The sequence below is a fragment of the Cibotium barometz genome, chromosome 17 (genome assembly GCF_041138505.1).
Source record: "Cibotium barometz isolate CiBa-2024 chromosome 17, ASM4113850v1, whole genome shotgun sequence".
Classification (NCBI taxonomy): Eukaryota; Viridiplantae; Streptophyta; class Polypodiopsida; order Cyatheales; family Cibotiaceae; genus Cibotium; species Cibotium barometz.
Genome location: NC_141062.1, coordinates 9,800,849 through 9,820,248, shown reverse-complemented (window position 1 = coordinate 9,820,248; position 19,400 = coordinate 9,800,849). Strand labels below are relative to the sequence as shown.

At 41.1% G+C, this 19,400-nt stretch overlaps 2 pseudogenes; one reads left to right on the top strand and one right to left on the bottom strand.

Annotated features, from left to right (window-relative positions):
- The window catches only part of LOC147629653 (uncharacterized), a 33,023-nt pseudogene extending 17,603 nt beyond the window's left edge, over nucleotides 1-15,420 (top strand).
- Nucleotides 15,421-16,031: 611 nt separating this feature from the next.
- On the bottom strand, nucleotides 16,032-19,018 carry LOC147629652 (uncharacterized; annotated as a pseudogene).
- Between the last annotated feature and the right edge of the window lie 382 nt (nucleotides 19,019-19,400).

Genomic DNA, 19,400 nt, shown 5'->3' with positions numbered 1-19,400 from the left:
ATGCAGAATATATTACATATCTTCAAAATACTTTATCTTTGAATGCAACAAAAATTATAGAACTTGAAAACAAAATAGTGTCTTTGAAACAAGAAAATGATCAATTGAAAACCTTAAAAGAAACTCTAATAGGGTTAAGAGAACGAGTAAAACGAATGCAGGATGTAGTTAACTTGAAAGAGAGATCTGGACAAAGAAAAAAAAGGTTAAAACTTGTAAGAGATCATGTTACTACCCTTCTAGGATTTGACATGTCTAATGCTCAGGAAAGATTTTTGAATGAGCTTATGAATAGGTCGGATATCTTGAAACTTTTGAAACTTCCTGAAAATCAAACTAAAAAAAAACTAGTCTTTCAACATCTACTAAAAGATATGGACTTATTGGTCCAGCCTTCCCAAATGCAAAAAGTTTGTGACACAGTGGGAGTGAGTAGAAAGGGATACAGAGCCATCTCTAAAACCTGGTTCAGGGTCCTTAAGTATTACAAAATCAAAGCTTTTGGGTTGCCTAGACCTCACAATGTTGGAAAATATAGAACTCTGTTAAATGAGAAAATTTTCAAACATTTTGGAGAGTATTTCTATATTGAGGGAACAATGCCATATGAGAGACAAAAAAAAATCGTCTTTTGAATACAACGTTTATAATAATATTTGGATGAACATTAGAAAAGTCCAATCTTTTATGGTGAGATATTACAACATTCGAGAAATAGATTGTGAAGGAAAACTTGTATTTGTTATAAAGTTAGATGAAGCTCAAATCCAAAAATGTCCAAAAATGGAAAGAATATCTATATCCCTAATGAATAAAGCATTGGACTATAGTCAAGGTAAGCTTGATTCTCCATACCACAAAACTCAATCAGAAATGGAGCTATGGTGGATTGGATCAGCTCATGTGCCAGTAGAGAGTCATGAAACATTAAAGTGGCTCTTCTCACATACAGACATTCCTTCAGCTATTCAGAGCCAAAATGCAGGTGAACACCTTCATGTAGACAACATAGGTGATTTCATTGTGGAATGGCATTTGAGTGCTGACCTCAAGGCGTTGAAGTGTATGTTTGGTGTATGTGGAGGAGCAAATACCAAATATCCATGTCTTTATTGCATGGCCAGCACAGGGACAAGAGAATGGCTTGCAGAAAATGAGATTGGAAAACCACCATCCAGAAATAATGTGAATGTTGTCGATTATCCAACTTCTGTTAAAATTTGGGATCCAATTCTACCAATACATTTAAAAAATGTGCACATATGTACATTGCATGCAGAGATAAGAATCTTGGACAAATTGCTCCGACTTCATCTGGACTATGCATATTCTATTAAGCCAACTAAACTTGCAGATGAGTGCATAGAAAAATGTGAAGCCTTGCTCTCTCAAATGGGTTTCCATGGTGGTGCATCTTAAAAAAGATCATGTTCTTTCTAGAGGTACAAGTGATGTTCTGCAAGATGTTTTAATGGGAGGAGCAAAAGCAAGAAGATTTTTGAGCAACCATGACACCAAACAAGTCAATGCAATGTGGAACTGCTGGAAACATCTATGTGTCACCACAAATGTCAAAAGTAGACCAGATGTAGTCAACAAACGTATGGAAGTTTAGAAAAAACTCGACAATTTTTTCAAAGTCCTAAGACAACAAGTTGGTTCAAATACTTATGCAGATGATTTCAAAAAAGTAATAAAGTTTTTAATAAAAGCTATCATAGATGCCTGGGGAGAAAAAGACATAACTTATTACTTGGTGAGTGTTTTTAATAAAAGCTATCATAGATGCCTGGGGAGAAAAAGACATAACTTATTACTTGGTGAGTGTTCAAACTTATCAAAACAGTTAAAATTAAAGTGTAATTTCTTAAATTTACTAACAAAGCATTGTCTTTGTAGCATATTCTTTACTTGCATGGACTATATTTTGCTACAGAAGGACCCCTTGCAACATGGAACACACAAGGAATGGAAAGTCTCACTATCAAGCGAGAACTTCCTTTTTCAGATGTACCAGAAGAGGAGGTGGTCAAAGAAGAAGCAATGCACTTAAAGAATTATTCAATTGGTTCTATAGGAGGCAATTACACAGGATGAGAGATCAAAGAACCAGCAATCTGAAACTACACAAACACCTCAAGATAGAGACTAATGATTTACTAACACATTTGTACCTCTTACAAAATATTTGCTGAATTATAATCAGTCCTTGCAAAATATTGTGTGTACATTAGTTTTTGATTCTCTTGGGACTATTTGGCATGTCACCTCTGTATCTCAAAAATTTTCTCCTTCTATAACCTCCAAGAAGATTGATATCTGACTCCTCAGGTGCAGCTGCATAGCTAGAGTAGCAAAGAAAGTATCCTGCTCTTGAGGCATTGAAACCTGCAGCATATCCAAAGATTCTAAGAGCAGCAGCTCTCTGTAAAAGCAAGACCTTGTTAGCATTTATTTGAAGGGGAGTGTATCCCATGAACCTTGACAACACCTTCAAGGCAAATATTGGCAACTCAGCATCTTCAGAGAAGTTCATGTGGAATGCACAGAACACAGCCTTATCCAATGTAGGTAAGTAGTGCATGAGAGCAGATGAAGGCCTTCTTGACCTAGTCTCTGTAGCTTTCACTCTGCTGCCTTTAGCTCTTCTTATAAAATCGTCCTTATTAAGCAATTCAATCAGCAAGACAAAAACCTCACTTTAAAAAAATTACAATCACAATAACATTTTGCAAAAGATTAAATGGAAACTACCTTTTGCAACTCATCCTCAATTACTACTTTGTCTTTCATCAAGTTGCATGAGCCAACCCTTTCCACTTTATCAGAATCTGCCTGAAGCTTGAAATCTCTGCCAAAAGACTCTACACCTAACTCAATAAGCCTGTTCTCAAAATCCTCATCTCTAAGGGAAGGTTTCTCCTCATCCACTCTTTTAAGGCACAAGGCAAGTGCATTAGGAGCAGGGATAAATGAGTGGTAAGATGTTTGCAAATCAAGTGCCAAAAACTCTTCCTTTGACTCTACTTCTGTATCAATAAAGTCTTTGGTCACCTCACAAGCTTCTAAAATTGCTGCAATACAGTAGTCTTCCCTGATATTGAAGAGACATTGAAGATAGGACAAAGGAATAAAATCTTTCTCATTGATATAGAAGAAAGGAAGGCTTGGAACAGTAACAGAGGGTTCAGATATGCTTGCTTCCTCTGAGGGCTCTTCAGTAACAGTGAAAGCCCTAAATTCAGCAACATCAAGATTGGCACTTTCTTTCTCCTCAGATTGAACATCAATTTCTTCCTCTTCTAAAATCTCACTTTTCTCTAGCTTTGAGACTGTGGTGACATTTAAGTTTTCTTCCTCCTTCTCTGCATCAATTTCTGATTCTTGTTCTTTATCTTGTATTTCTGCTCTCAAAAATAGAAAGAAAAGAAACGAGACATCCTTGGGGACAAGGTTACAAAGCTTTTTATGAATTGGACAAGAAATGGATGAAGGGCATGTGAAAGAGATTCTATTTGAAAATCTACTGAACCTCTTTGTAACTTTGGCTTTCTCCATTGACAGCTGAGTAAAATCTACTGAACCTCTTTGTAACTTTGGCTTTCTCCATTGACAGCTGAGTAAAATCCGTAAGGTGACAAAAATCATTGTCTCCGATATGAAAACAATGAGCTTCAATTGACATTTCAAATTGTTTGTACTCCTCTTCAAGAATGTCCTTAAGCTTCATCAAAACATCGGAAAGAACAAACCTTGGATTGAATATCTCCACTGCATCTACGTATACCTTCATGTCATGACCATCTTCCAAAATAGCATTCAAGAGTCTTTCACTTGGGCTTTCTTCAACAAGTTCATGTCGTCCCTCAACACTTTTACTCATTGTGATATTTGAGAAAAACGCTGGAATAATTCTGAAGAAGGCTTAGAAGTCTTGATATGAAAGAGCTCGAACGAAGAGAAAATAAGTGGTCCAAAAGTTTTGGAATGCTTCTATCGCTTGGTGCAGGCTTTGGCAATTTGAAGGTTCGAAAAAAAGAGAGGGTTTTGAAAAATAGGGCTTGGAAGTCACTATATGGCACATCCCGACTAAGCGAAAATAAGTGGTCCAAAAGTTTAGAAAAAAATTGAGAGAGAGTTTTTGAGAATATCTGATGGAGCACGTGGAGCGTGGCAAAAACACCTTAAATAGTGACCGTTCGTGCCACGTGACAAAAATGATTACATGACACGTGTATCCAACGGTCCTATGTACGATGGATTCGAGGTATGAAAAGTTAATTTTCTTGAAAACATTTCTATTTTTCACCGACACGGTATCAAGCGAGATCACTCCTCCGAAATTCCCGGAATCTCCTTTTACCCTTCTCACCCATATCAAGCGATAGATCTCATCCATATCAATCGAACCTTCTTCATCGCTTCGTTCCGGATCCTCCCCTATCACTTGGCCAATTCGAATCAAGCAAGAGATCTATATTTTCACCTTGTTTCGGACATAGCTAGAACCAAGCGATTGCGCATTTCCAATACTTTTGGAAGCTTTCAATCGCTTAGTTCCATCTCCATTTGTCATTGCCCGAATCAAGCGATAGTGCTTATCCAACCACTTTGGATCTGCCCCATCGCTTCGTTCGGGCCACTGTAATTTTTTTTATCTCAACACACAAATCACCTCGATCGGGTCTCTTTTTTTTCTTTAACTTCAATGGCGAGGACAAAACAGAGTGCAAGGAAAGTCTACCCCCCTTTGGAGACTAAAAAAGCTGAAGACAAACCAGGATCTTCCAAAAAGCCAGTTATCGATGAAAAACAAGAAAAGCCTCCTTTAAAGCCTCGTGCTAGGGCAACAGCAAGAAAGAGATTAAACTATCAAGTGAAGTCATTAAGAGAGATCAGAGCGGCATAGAAATCTACTAGTCTTCTCATCCCTCGACTGCCATATATTCGGGTTGTTAGGGACATATCAGAAAGGTTAGTTGGCAAAATGAGAAACACAAATCTTGATAAAGTCCGATGGGAGGAGTCACAGGCCCTTATGTGTCCCTTATGTGTCTTCAAGAGGCTGCTGAAGATTTTTTAATCAACTTTATGAATGATGGATACATTGTTGCTACATTTGCTCATAGGATCACTCTTATGAGCAAAGATTTTATGCTTGTGTCCAGACTTAGATACAAGTTTGACAAAGCTTTGGAACCCATTCCAAGTCAAGATATGAGGGCTTTTGAAATTCTAAATATTCCTCTAGCAAGACAACCCAAACAATCAGTTGTTATTGAAGATATTTCGTATACTTATAGTACAAGAAAAGCTCAGGATATTAAAGAAGAAGTGGAGAAAGAGAGAGAGCAAGAGAAGATTACAGAGGATGCCATTCTTTCTCAGCAAGCTGAAATTCTTCATGCATCCAATTCAGAACTTTATCAGAATGTAACAGGTCAAATGATAGTAGATGTCTCTATGCATGGAGAGGATGAGGTTTATTGTGACATTGCCCCTGAAGACACAAGTATGCTTGTGAATCACAATATTGAGATATCTAACACAGTCCTCTTCATCTGTCTGAGGTTTATGTGGATTTCCTTTTGCTTTCTTGATGAATTTCTCAGATTCCATATTTTGTTGATATGTTTTGTTTATGTCTCCAGATGTTTTATGAGGGATCTTCCTGACTCAATGGCTATGCAAGTGACCATCCTTGATCCCCTTGTTACACAGTGCCTTTTCAATAGGCAAGGGTATCTTGCAAGTTTTCTCAAAAACTTTGATATGCTGACATGCAATTACATTGTATACCCTTATGTTGAAGTGTAAGACTCACACACTCAATTATCTTTTGTCCATCATTACAATATTCACAACTAATTGTAGTATTCATCTTATCACAGAGGCCATTGGAGTCTTATTATCTTCAATCTATTGGATAGAGATGTAATCTTTATGAATTCTTTAGCATCCATTCATAGGAGAAGTAAAATGTAAGAATCAACTTTACCATGGTTTATGTTCTAGAGAAATATTTTGTATTTTTTCAATTGTTTGGTTGACCCTCAATATTTTATGCTTGCAGTGCTGCCAAACTTATCTTAAGTTTTCTAGGTTCCACCTATGAAGACTATAAACTTGAAGATTTTAAGTACTACAATCAGGAAGTTCCTTTGCAGAAAGACTCAACATCTTGTGGATGGATGGTGCTTGCTAATGCTTGGAGATATCTTGAGTCAAGATTTAGAATGACAACACTTATTGTAAGTTCATGTAATAATAGCATTGATTGATTGGGTCAATACATTTAATGACTTTCTCATATTAAGAAATTTTCTTATTTTCTTTTGCCTTAGTTGCATGAATATCCAGATTCTTGGGTAAGTTGGGTAAGGGAGAAGGCAGTGTCTATGGTTTTGGACAGATTTATCAATCCAGTTGATCCTGATTCCCCCTTTCCACCTAATAAAGGAGCCAAGGGTACAACTTCAAAGAAAAGAAAAAAGGAGGAGAAGGAAAGCCATGTCAAGGATGGCTCATCCAAAAAGAAAAATACCTCTGCCCAAAGAGAAGAAGAAAAGAAAGAAGAGCCCTACTAAGAGCAGATCTTCCAAGGGGAAAAAGAGCACTACTAAAGAGAAGACCCATTCTAAAGGAAAGAGCCCTCAGGCTACAGAGAAGAGCCCTAGCCCTCCTGCTAAAGAGAAGAGCCCTAGCCCTCTTGCTAAAGAGAAGAGCCCTAGCCCTCCTGCTAAAGAGAAGACCCCTAGCCCTCAGGCTACAGAGAAGAGCCCTAGCCCTCCTGCCAAAGAGAAGAGCTCTTCACCAGCTCAAGAGAAGACTCCTATCAAAGAGAAGACCCCTAGCCCTCCTACCAAAGAGAAGAGCTCTAGCCCTCCTACCAAAGAGAAGACCCCTAGCCCTCCTACCAAAGAGAAGAGCTCTTCACCAGCTCAAGAGAAGACTCCTATCAAAGAGAAGACCCCTGTCAAAGAGAAGACTCCTATCAAAGAGAAGACCCCTGTCAAAGAGAAGACTCCTATCAAAGAGAAGACCCCTATCAAAGAGAAGACCCCTGTCAAAGAGAAAACCCCAAGCAAAGAGAAGACCCCTGTCAAAGAGAAAACCCCAAGCAAAGAGAAGACCCCTGTCAAAGAGAAGAGTGCTACTAAAGGTCTTCCATTTCACTCACCAGTGAAATTTAAAATTCAGAAGCGTCGTTCATCCAACAAAGAAAGTAAGAGGGCAAATGTTGGCTCTCCATTCAATTTCTTTTTCATGTTCCCCAAGAAGACTGCCAAGTCTCCAAAGCCAACCTCCAAAGAATCTTCTCCAAAACCAGACCCCACTGCCAAATCTCCCTCGCCAACACCTAAAGATCTCAGAGAAGAGCCCAACTTACCACCAGTTGAGGAATCCACTGCAAAGTCTTCCTTTCCAACACCTCAAGAGCTCAAAACACCAGAACTTGAACCTCAATCAGCCAAATTTGATCGAAGCAAACAGAAGAGAGAAAGATTCTCTAAAGAACCAGGGTCATCCCATGCCAAAAGAAAAGTTGATTTTGTTGAGTGATTCCACAAATTGGCTTTTGTTTTGTTCATTTTGTCCATATGAACACACCCTTTTTGGGACTATATTCTGTACTTAAATTCAGTATCAATAATTTGATATTCAACTGTTAAACCTTGTTTTGTGTTGCGAACAATATGTTGACCATTTTTGTGAAGAAGTCAAGACGAAATTTAGCAGAATATATTGATTACATTATTGGAGAAATCCTTTTTAGCTTTACAAACTTGCCCTTGCAAGTGGCTCAAATACAACTTTTTTTGGGGGGAGACATGTGATGCATGAGGTTACACTCTCCATCCTTGTACTGACAACAATATCATCTACTTTGAATCTATATTCAGGTGATGTTTCGTCCAGAAACTCAAGCGACTCTCTTACATGTAGTCTCCAGTTTGATGTTACTATGAGGTTCCTAGGATCTATGAATGGATGGACTATGATGTTAAATTCAAACTCTGGACAATTCTCTTTAGAATCCAAAGGGACCCAACTACCAAGCTTGCTTTTCCATCTCCTATAGTCATAGCCTAAAACTAGGGATTGACGACATAGTTGGTATGAGATAGACATAGAATTTGGGCTTACTCTACAACTGATATTGTTGCCAATATGAAAAGTTTCCTTGGTACTCCATCCTTCTCCAAGTACAGTGTCGAGATCAGTCGTAGATAGTCTTCTATTAAGCCACATCGTTCTTGTCCTCTCCAATTCCATTGTATTGAAACATGCCACAAAGACATGTATAGGCAAGAACCATTGAATTTTTATCCTTCTTGAAATCCTTCCAGGAGACATAGCTTTAAGAATATCATCTTTGATTTTGGATTTGAAGCTTGTTATGGTATTTGGATCGGGAACTTCCCATTCCAGTGACATTAATGTGGGAATAGGTATGTCATATAATTCTCCATGAACACCTTCTCTTGATGGAACCCTGTATTATGCAAAATACACAAATATATCCATTGATTTGTAAAATGAAGGTGGTTTGTCTGCATACATTACATCTGCAATCCCCTTGTGAATTGCTTTGAATGTGCCACTTAAGCTCTCAACAGGCTGCCACTTAAGCTCTCAACAAGCTACCACTTAAGCTCTCAACAGGCTGCCACTCCACAGCTGTTGATGGAAAGATAACTGAAATTAAATAAACAACAAATATATCAGAAGGAGAAATATTGTGTTGTATCAAATAGATAAAGTTTTGTTAAATTACAGTAAGAATGGAGAATCGGATGTTCATCCAATTACAGTAAGAATGGAGAATTGGATGTTCATCCAAGTTCAACACCATGTCTTTGGCCATGTAGACATGTTGAACTTTTGCAAGCCAGATCACTTTGAAGGCAAGAACACGACCTTTCCAATGGGATTTCACTTCATTTCGCTTGGTTCTTTTCACCCTGTGGGCACCTTTGCAAGAGGGAAGCATTGTTACCCAATCATTCACACGAAAAGACATGGGTTTCCAAACACCATCCTCTCTGGTGTTATGAAAATCAAAAGAAGTTATATTATGAGAAGGACGACGTGAGGACGCCATAGAAGCTCACAGATGAGAGAAAGATAGTGAGTCTTTTGAAAATGCAAAGAAAGGAGAATAAGCCATATGCCAAAATGGAGGGAAGATGGAAAAGGGAATGAGCCATACCAAAATGGAGGGAAGGTGGAAAGTAGACGTTTGAAAAAATTTGGTGATTTGTCATTAATAGCGTTGTTTTCAGAGCCTGAAAAGAGAAGATTGCGTATCTTCCTACTTGATTTTTTGAAATATAAAATGGAACAAGATGTCACTATTTTGGACCCAAACTTTAATGTTAGCCATCGTAAACGTCTAAATTAAGCCGTTTTAGCCGTTCGCCACTAAAATAGAACCGTTAAGAAGACATTTAGAGGAGACAAGAATGCCATACTTTTGTATACGTGTCAATTCACAATTGGACAATTTCTTAATCCTTAGATTAACAAACAACACTTTTCTAGCCGTTTTTGGCCCTAATGCAAATCGGAGTATCTGTATGGGGTATCCTTTGTCATCCCCACAAAATGAAAAAGTACTGAACTAAAAAGCTGAATCTGAGTGTGCAATAAGTACAATGGGTGGTGAAGGGGATGGAGCTCTACTACTAGGAAACTCGTGGTGCCTGCTCGTCTCAGGTTGGAAACTTGCATGATAGTTTTGAGCTGCAACAATAGATTGAACAGTAGACCGGCACACAGGCCTTCCCATAGCAGGGATTCTATGAGGTACTTGTAGGATTCACAGGGTGAGGTTTAGATTGAGCCTAATAAGGTGAGGGGTATTGCTTCATAATTTTATCGGTCTTTGTTGACTGCAGAGGTGCCCTCCCCTCAGAAATGAAATGATATATTAACGTCTCTAAGAGGCCATAGTGGCCTATGAGACCAAAACTGAGAGTACATCTGAAGTTGGTGTCTCATCAAAGAGAACAACTAAATGAGACTAAAAGGTACAATAAATTGATTGTCCTACAGTTATAAGAATAGAACTGTAAGACTCCGAGATGATACTGAGTAGAAAATACTAAAAAATGTATATCAGGTAAATCCATGTATGCTGATCAGTTGAAGTGTTGCCCTCTCCTTAGATCAAGTATCTCCGCCATGGGGCTGTCTAGAATGGAGAGGTCGTAGAAGTGAGGTAGGCACCTCCGATGCCGAGCAATAATGGCTCTGATCTGGTGATGGTGAGGATGCTGTGGTCGGGATCCTGGTGGGCATGGCCGACGAGCACAACATAAGATAACTGCTCTATCAGTGGAGCGTGGTTGGTGCCCAATGGAGGAGGTATCAGGAGGTGTGTGGGCTGGGTTGCTGGTGTTGGTGCTGAAGAAATCTGTCAGGGTCCTTTGTCTAGGTACATCATGGCTCGGCCTCCTGTCTGCCAAGAGGGTCTCTCTGTGTCTCCTGAGCTCAAGTAGAAACAATCCCAGGCATCTCTGATCCTCAAACTCCATGACCCTGCGTAACGGCCCAAAACCCTCTCGGAAGAGGTAGTGATATTTCCCTCGGATCTCATAATAGACTGTACATCGGCAAATGTAGTGTTCCTCTATCTCTACCTCCTGGTAGCATAGCTGACAAATGCGATCATCCACGCATATCGCCCTGTCTCAATCCGCAACTGGTGTGATGAGGTCCGGATCTGTCTAATGGCACAACGTTTCCCATGCTATAGGTGTACATCCATGTACACCGGGCGGGTGATAAAATCATCCGCCGGTGAGAGGTGTAGAAAATGGCTCTTGTAATGAGCCATTTTCGTGCCCACCAAGGGTTCAAGGGGGCTAGTCCATGTCCTCTCTATGTCCACTCTAATGATATCCATCCTGATCACGCGGTTTTGCTCCGAGCAGGTGAGATCCAAAAATGGACAATCTAGACTGTATTGAAAGGGTGGTAGTGCCTCTATCCGCAAACCATGTAGGTCAAACCATGATCTCATCTGAGCGTACCAACACTGAGTATCTCCATCCTCTGCCAACTGTATGGATGAGGTCAATGCCAATTGAGAGTACCTCTGCTGCTGAGGGAGCTCCCATAGCCGCTGTAAAAAGGTAACTGCCTGGAATAGGTCCTTGGTTACTACTGGTGGGGCACCAACTCAGCCCAAACAATCTCATGTGGTACTGACGATTCTGAATCATGCGGGCAATCATCATAATCAGTGGTCTCTCCATTTGCCTCCATCCCTCATCTATCCCTCTCTAAGATCTGTGATGTATACTAGGTCCCCAAATTGGAGCTCCGTACAGGAGGGTCGGTGTGACAAGTGTATCAAATAGCCACAATTTGGTGTGTGGCTCCTGAAACTGTATGTGTGCACACTGCCTCTCAAGTGCCCCCAAGGCTACATGCCCTCGAGCTAATCTAGCCGTTGTTGCCTCCTTCAGGGAGAAACGCGGTCCTGTGAAAGTAACTCCCAAGTAGACATATGACCTGACGTACTCTACCGGCTCCCCTTGGAAAGTGAACTGAGGCTCTGATCTCGTCACCCATGCCTGTGTGGTGTTAAACACCATAACCTTGGTTTTCCCAAGGTTCACTGTCAGATCTTTATCCGCACAGAAAGCCTTTAATGCATCCAGGTGTCTCTATAATCCCTCCGGAGAGTCTGAGATTAGAACAATATCATCAGCCAACACCCCTACTAGCCCCTGGGCCTCCCAATCTGTCTACATAATCAGAGACTGCATCAATGTACAGTCCAAAGAGGGTGGGCGATAGCGGGCATCCCTGCTTCACCCCTATCGTGCTGGTCACCCTATTAGATAGTCTGCCTGGAGCTCGGACTCTGCCTGTCACAAACTCATACAAAGCATATATCCCCCTCACATGCTCTTTTCTCTCTCTCTCTCTCTCTCTCTCTCTCTCTCTCGCTTGGTACACAGGAGGGCTGGACTGCAGGCTCTCAGGGTTGCATGCTCTTCTCCTAGGTGGCCAGAGGGGGGCTGGTTTCTCTGGACATAAAGGCGGATAGGGGCTAGTTTTTCATGAACACAGACATCATGTCGATGGCGTTCAATTGATGGAACTTTCAGCTTCTCTTTGCTTTGGTTCGGGACTGTTTTGAGATTAGTTCGAGGACAGTTTATGGGCTGTTTTTTTTGGCTACAAATTCAGCTATGTACATGGGTTATTGGCTGTAAGTATAAGGTCACCTGGTTATGTTTCTTGGCATGGGAGTGATGCAAGCTCGCATGGCTGCGTGCTCATGGAGCAGATTGTTTTTCTTCCTGCTAGAAAGGAACAGAGGGACCTATAGTTATGGGCATCTCTATGTTGCCAGATGTTTCATGAGGGAATAGGTAACTAGATGTATGCTATTGTTGGCACTATTGTTGAATGGTGCCATGAATGGTTCTGTATGGAAACAGGACAGAAGTTTCAAAGGGAAACATGCCTAAAGGTTTCATGTGGAAATAGGCCTTTCGCAACCAGACAGGGAGCTTTGGTCGAGAGACTGCAAAGCTTCGAGAGACTCAGCTACTACAGCCTGCTGTCTCATGGTGGGAGAAGTATGGAAATTGTGCTCCCACGCTGGTAATTCACTACCCTTAACTACAGTTTACATAGTACACTGTACAATGTGCATCTTTCTTGTTTCCACTTAGTTCTAATTTCTAATTGTATGTGCATTTCAATAACAGAAACGTATCGCCATTCGAGTGCTCTCACAGGATTGCAGTTCGGGTCCATGTGAGAGGAATTGGAGCACTTGGGCCCTCTTCCATACAAAGAAGAGGAACAGGCTGAGTACCGCTTAGCTAGAGCGGTTGGTGTTTTGTCATTGTTGCAACCTCCAGCTCCTTGAGAGGAATGCCCGACATCCGGAGCCTTCGTAGGTGAATGTGGGTAAGATCGACATCAGGAGGGAGAGGTTCATCCCAGAGATCCCACGGAATGAGCGTGATATGTACACCTTGCTTTATGAGGAGCTGACAGTGCCGAGCCACAACACCCGCTGATAATTCCCTCTGTGTCCCCAGGTTGTTGTCAGAATACGCAGCGGAGATGATGACCAGATCTGGGAGCACAAGAGCAAAAAACGCATGCAGAAAAATAGCACAAGAGAGAGAGAGATGTAGGCGTGTAACTCTGCTTTGATATACACAAGATGATCCCCCGATATGATACACTGAGTGGTATGGGGCTAGGGGCCTATTTATATGCCCCCAGATGGGCAGTCTCGCGGCCTACTGAAAAGGCCCTCCACGACTGTAGCAACAGTCGGCCAGCAGCACATGAGGCCCACGACTGCATACATCCAGTCGGCAGTGAGACACTCCACGACTGATGTCTAAGCAGTCGGACAGCTACTGGGTCCTCCCAGGTGGTGGTGTACTTTGCTATAGTTGTTTTCCATGGGCGCTCGATTATCTTCCCCTGGGCTCATTTTTGTGGTTTTTCAGGTGGATTGTTGCAGGTTAAGAGCTATTGGAGCTTCCCCTTCCTTGTTCTCTATGCATTGAGGGGGGTTGAGCTTGCTCCCCACAACCTCTCTTAACTTATATTCAGCTATGGTAATGCCCCTCTAGTGGGCTACTCTCATGAATTATGTACAGCTGTGTGGGGAATATGATTTTTGGCTAAGGCAAGAGCCTCCTTTGACAGGAACAGGAGCAGCTAACTACTGCTCCAAAGCAGGAACAGGTGAGGGTAGTTACCTCACCACGTAGGTGTCCAATTCAGCACTAAATTAGTGCTATTTTTGGATTGTTCAGGGGCTGTTCCAAGGCTCAGTTGATGCCAGATTGCAGAGGGACCTTGCTAGGGTCTACCAGGATAGTGTGGTGGTTGTATAGAGCTGAAAACAGGTGTGTACAAAAAATATAGCAAGTTGAAATTCATTGTTTGGGACTCAAGCGGGAGTGCCCAATTGCACTCCCGCTTTCTATTCTCAATCTCTTAATGAAGAAATTCATTGTTTGGGACTCAAGCGGGAGTGCCCAATTGCACTCCCGCTTTCTATTTTCAATCTCTTAATGAAGAAATAAATACCGCAAGGGGCATCGGACTTCGGGGCCAATCTGGTGTTGAGTGAGGAAGGGAGGATTCTGTTTGTGTGTGTGTCATAAAGTCCAGGTATTTAATTGAAAGAATTACTGCATTATGTGTCCATAGCCCGGTTTCACCAGCCGCCTCAAGGTTGCCTCCCAAGCCTCAGGGTTTCACCGTGGGTAATCTTTTAGCCCTTCGCTCTCTTATGGTTAGCTGCGGCCAATATGAGCCTTGGCCCAATTGAGCTCCTCTCCAACAATGTATTGAGCTCCTCTCTAACAATGTATTCACCTCTTCTCTAACAATGTATCTCTAGTCTGACATATAGTTGTTTTAAATATATAGATACGATGAGTGATCACGGCCGTAAAGTGAAGTTGGCGATCATCAAGTCTTTGCTACGAGGCACTGGACTTTCTGGAGATACACTGTCAGAGGCCATGACAGATTATGTGGAGATGGATGATGCGGGTTTAGATGGCGCGATTGAGATTCAGTATGCCCGTAGGACCTGGAGAGGGTACATCCTCCCAGCCACATGTAGGGAGATTCTTGGGAGATTCAGTATGCCCGTACGACCTGGAGAGGGTACATCCTCCCAGCCACATGTAGGAGTGGAGACATCTTGGCATGCACATACTACTGCGCATCGGTAAGCTTCTTGATTGATAAAATAGTAATGTCATCCATTTTTTACATATAGAATTCTTAATATATATATCCTTTTGATGTCTTTGTTTGCTTAGGACTCCTATCCTAGTTACATCACATCACGAGACTCCTGATGTACCTCCTAGTACTCAGGTGACACCTGATTCACAGGGTAGTGGCTGTTCCTCCCGCAGGTATATCTTTTATGGCAATTACAGATTAAATATCAAGTATTTTTTACAAACTCACATCTCAATATATCGTATGTTTGTATTGTGCATAGACATCAGCGACGGTAGAGTACCACACCACCAGTGCCCCCACCGCCAGTGCCCCCACTAGTGCCCCCACCAGTGCCCCCACCCAGTGCCGATGCGCACGTGCACTGGGACTTTGGGTGTCACATGCGACATCACACCTGACGGGGGTATCCTTCAGGTTGGAGCCGGCATCACCTTCAGACGACGGATGAGAGATCTTTGCATGTCATATCTACAGTGAGTTCATATACCATGGCAGTAAGTATTATTTAACATAAAGAATATGAATTACAGTTTTTTATTTGAATTACTAATTGAATTTATTTTGCAATGCAGCGATCAACTCGAGGATGACAAGAAATATGTCATCAACACACTGGGGAGACGGAGTTTGGGGCAGGATGGAGTCGGAAGTGGTTGCTGAAACAAATGTGTAAACTCCTGAGTCATCGATGCGACAATGCACGGTAAGTAGAGAGAGAGAAATGAAACAAAATGAAATGCTATATTTACGTCTTCAAAAGGCCAAGATGACCTACGAGACCAAAAAGTTACCACCAGAGAGCTCTGATACCAATGGGCAGCATGGGGTGTGTTGCGGTTAAGGGTACTATAGGGTGCTGCTAGAACTATTGCCACGAAATGCTAGAAGACTGCTGGCTTCAATGGTCTACTACTAGGCCAAGTCGATCTAGGGAACCTTGCTTGATTGTGGGTACTGAAGGTTGAGATGCTGATACTGGGGTTGAAACGCGAGATAGAAGCTTGTACATAACTAGAGTAAGAAAAATGAGTTTGAGGGGAATCGAACCCCGACACTAGCCATATGAGGCTATCACCACGAGACTCCCCACCACCCACCCTTGTTAGTAAGTTTATAAAAAAAAAACAAGACTTCACAATGAATGATTTTGAGATTAAATCTTGCCGAACATAGGCTGATCGGTGAGTTGATACGTAAAACGACTGGTCCTCATCATCATCTCTGAGATAAACCGTTAATAAAATTTCATCCTCATTATCCTTGTTGACTTCTTAGAACTCCTCGATCGTTAAATTTGTGTTCACGTTCATTTCCTCCGTAGGCTCGACATCCATTGTTTCCTCCTCTTCGGTGTCTGTAGTGTCAGAGTCTGGATCGTTGTCATTCTCATCACCTACAATGTCATCATGATCGACGGATAGAAGAATTCTACACCTCTCTGAGGTCGATGTGTCTAGATTCGAGGATGTAATCAAATCATCCTGATCCACTATCTCAGAGTCAATGCTATCAAGACCTCTAGGTTGGACATGCACAACTTGCCACCATGGATGAGCATCTGTATTCTTGTAAAAGAATGCTTGTTCAACATGAGTTGGCACAATGTAAGGCTCTTTTGTTGCACGCAATAACTTCGAGGAGTCGACGGACCAAAATCCGGACGGTTCTCTTTTCATTGTGGCATTATTGCCTTTATACCCGGCACGGAACCAATCCACCTTCAAAACCACCTGTCAAAATACACGAATCAAAACTTTAGAATTATGTTTAGCTTTAAGAAATCTACATGTTATTGTTGCATGAAGAGAGATCTCATTTACCTGCTTGAAGATACGATATGATACTTCATAAATGCCGACTATGGTTCCCACGTAACCAAGTTCACTGTCGATAAGATTTGTGTCTCTTGAACTTGCACGTGATAATTGCTTAAAAGAGGCAACAACGCAAGAATCCTGAGTTAGACGTAAGTCGAGACGTAAGTCGTCAATAGATTTTATCCGAAGATGTTGTCCATAAGTCCACATGTTGTCCATAAGTCCACATGTTGGTATACATTCGAGCCTACACCAAAGCATAAATTATTAAAAAAAATTTGAGATTCATTTGTTTAGTTTAGAGTTTTCAAAACCAAACAAGTTACCTATTTTTCACACCCGATCATAAACTCTCTTTGTTCTGTAGAGATAGAGATTGGCTCATGATCACTAACCGCACGTTGCATATGGGTGTATAACTAATCCATGAAAGTAGGTACGTCCCCGTCGTTATTTACATTGGTTTGATGTTTGGATCTCCTCTTTTTACGTCTACCAACTTGTTTGCTTGCAAGTTCCTCCTCGTACTCATCAATGAATTGTTGCATGCATTCGCTATTATAGACAATGAAAGTAGAAATATCCAATTTATCTTGGATCTTAAGTCGAAAAGGGACTCCCTTATCGGACAATACCTCGTCATACATGGTAGAAGACGACTCATTTGTCCATACGCGTGGAGCTTCAGGATCGGTTTTCTCAAGGTATTCACAAACGTAATACATGCATTCTTCAAGCATCCATCCCTCTGCCATAGAACCCTCTGGTCTTGCTTTTTGATGTACATAACCTTTTAATACTCCCATAAACCTCTCGACCCAAAACATCCATCGAGTGCTGACAATACCAGCGAGCTCTATCTCGTCTACTAGATGGATTAGAAGATGAACCTGGATATCAAAAAAGGAGGTTGGAAATTCCTTTTCCATTAAACAAAAAAGCTCTATACATTCACGCTTCTTTTGTGGAATTGACCCTTTGGCAATATCTTTAGATGTAATCCATCTATCAGTAAAAGAAAGAAGATATTAGAGATGTTATTGAATAAAGAAGATATGAAATAAAATTTTATACTAAAAATTAATGAGCGATAAATATCTTGCAAGCGGCGATATATCACATCTCGGACTCCTCTTGTAGTACATCCATCAATAACAAGGGGTAGAACATGCTACACATACATGATTAATCCGATCAACAAACATACAAGAAAATAAATACTTTCAAAGATCTGAATAGATTTACCTTCACAAAATTGTGCCAATCGTGTGTTTTTAAACCAGACAAGCTCTTGTCATCTAGAGTGAACATGTTTCGACAAGATGCTCCATATCCTGTAGGCGTACGAATCGACTGAATCTTCCTGTTGATAGTCTCCAGCTCTTCTGTCTTGAGCACCCATGGGGCAGGCTCGTAGGTTGTCTCATGTTGAGTTTCATCATAAAGTGGCCATAGATTGGGCTTTGAGTTTTGATCCTTGAAGTCATTTCTTGGAGCCGCTGTGTCTTTCAAGCCAACGAGGTGTTGCCATAAGGTTTGACCAACGTTCTTGAATATGTGCATAGGATCAAGAAGATGACATATCCTCAAATCCTTCCAATATTCCAAAGTATACCATATCGAAGGACTTTGAGCTACAGTACGTTTTCCTCTCACTCGCTGCTTTACAGCGTCATCATCATCGCCGCTTATGATCTCCGACTCCAGATCGATAGCGGGTCCAACAGTCCACTTTAGATACCAATCCTTTGGTGTCATTGGTATTGGACATCTCCCTTCTTCTACCTTTCCATTAAAATGTATAGCTTGCCTTCTGTCTCATAGATAATGATCCTCCTGAGATAAAAATCGTCTATGTCGAAGATATATATTTTTGTTGAGGTTTTTGCTATAAGTCAATCTCAACCAATCACCACAAATGGGACAAGCTTTATAACCCTTGGTACATATCCCTGCATGGAAAACATAACAAAGATGATTAGCGTAATGAACATCGTACAAACTTATGAAAGAATATATATATTCAAACCATTTACCTGAGCAAAAACCATATCCTGGAAAGTCGTGGTCCATCCTAAAATTCCATGAACAATGAACTGTCTTTGACCGATGCTTCTGGACATATCCATGACATCAATCCCTCTCCACAAATCTTGAAGATCGTCGATGAGAGGGGCCAAATAAACATTCAGATCTTTAACTTGTCGTTTTCTCGGAATTAAGAGTGAGAGCATTAAATGCTCTTTCTTAATGCTGAGATACGGGGGTAGATTATAGTAAATAACTACCACTGGCCATGTAGACCATTTACTTGATCTCATTGAAAATGGATTCACGCCATCCAATGCTACACCCATCTTTAAATGGCATGGTTCTTTTGCAAAATTTGGCCATGGCAGATCAATATGCTCAAATGCAGGACAATCTGATGGAATTCGCATTACTCCATCTTCTCTCTTGTGCTCCGCTCCCCATGTCATAAGCTTAGCTAATTCGGGACTTTGGAACATATGTTTTATATGCGGAGCCAGGGGAAAATGTCTCAATAACTTTCGAGGGACCTTACCTTTCTTCTCTTTATAACGAGGAGTTTGACATTTTGGACATGTCACACCGTCCTCGTACTGACCTCTATATAAAACACAATCGTTTTGGGACATGCATGTATAGAAGAATAGTCAAGTCCAAGAGACTACTTATTATCTTCTTCACCTCATCATGTGATGTAGGAAGGGAATTGCTTGTCGGTAAGAACTCCTGAGAGAGTAGCCTGCAAAGTCCATTAAAAATATGATCAATAAGAACAAAACATATTGTGATTAC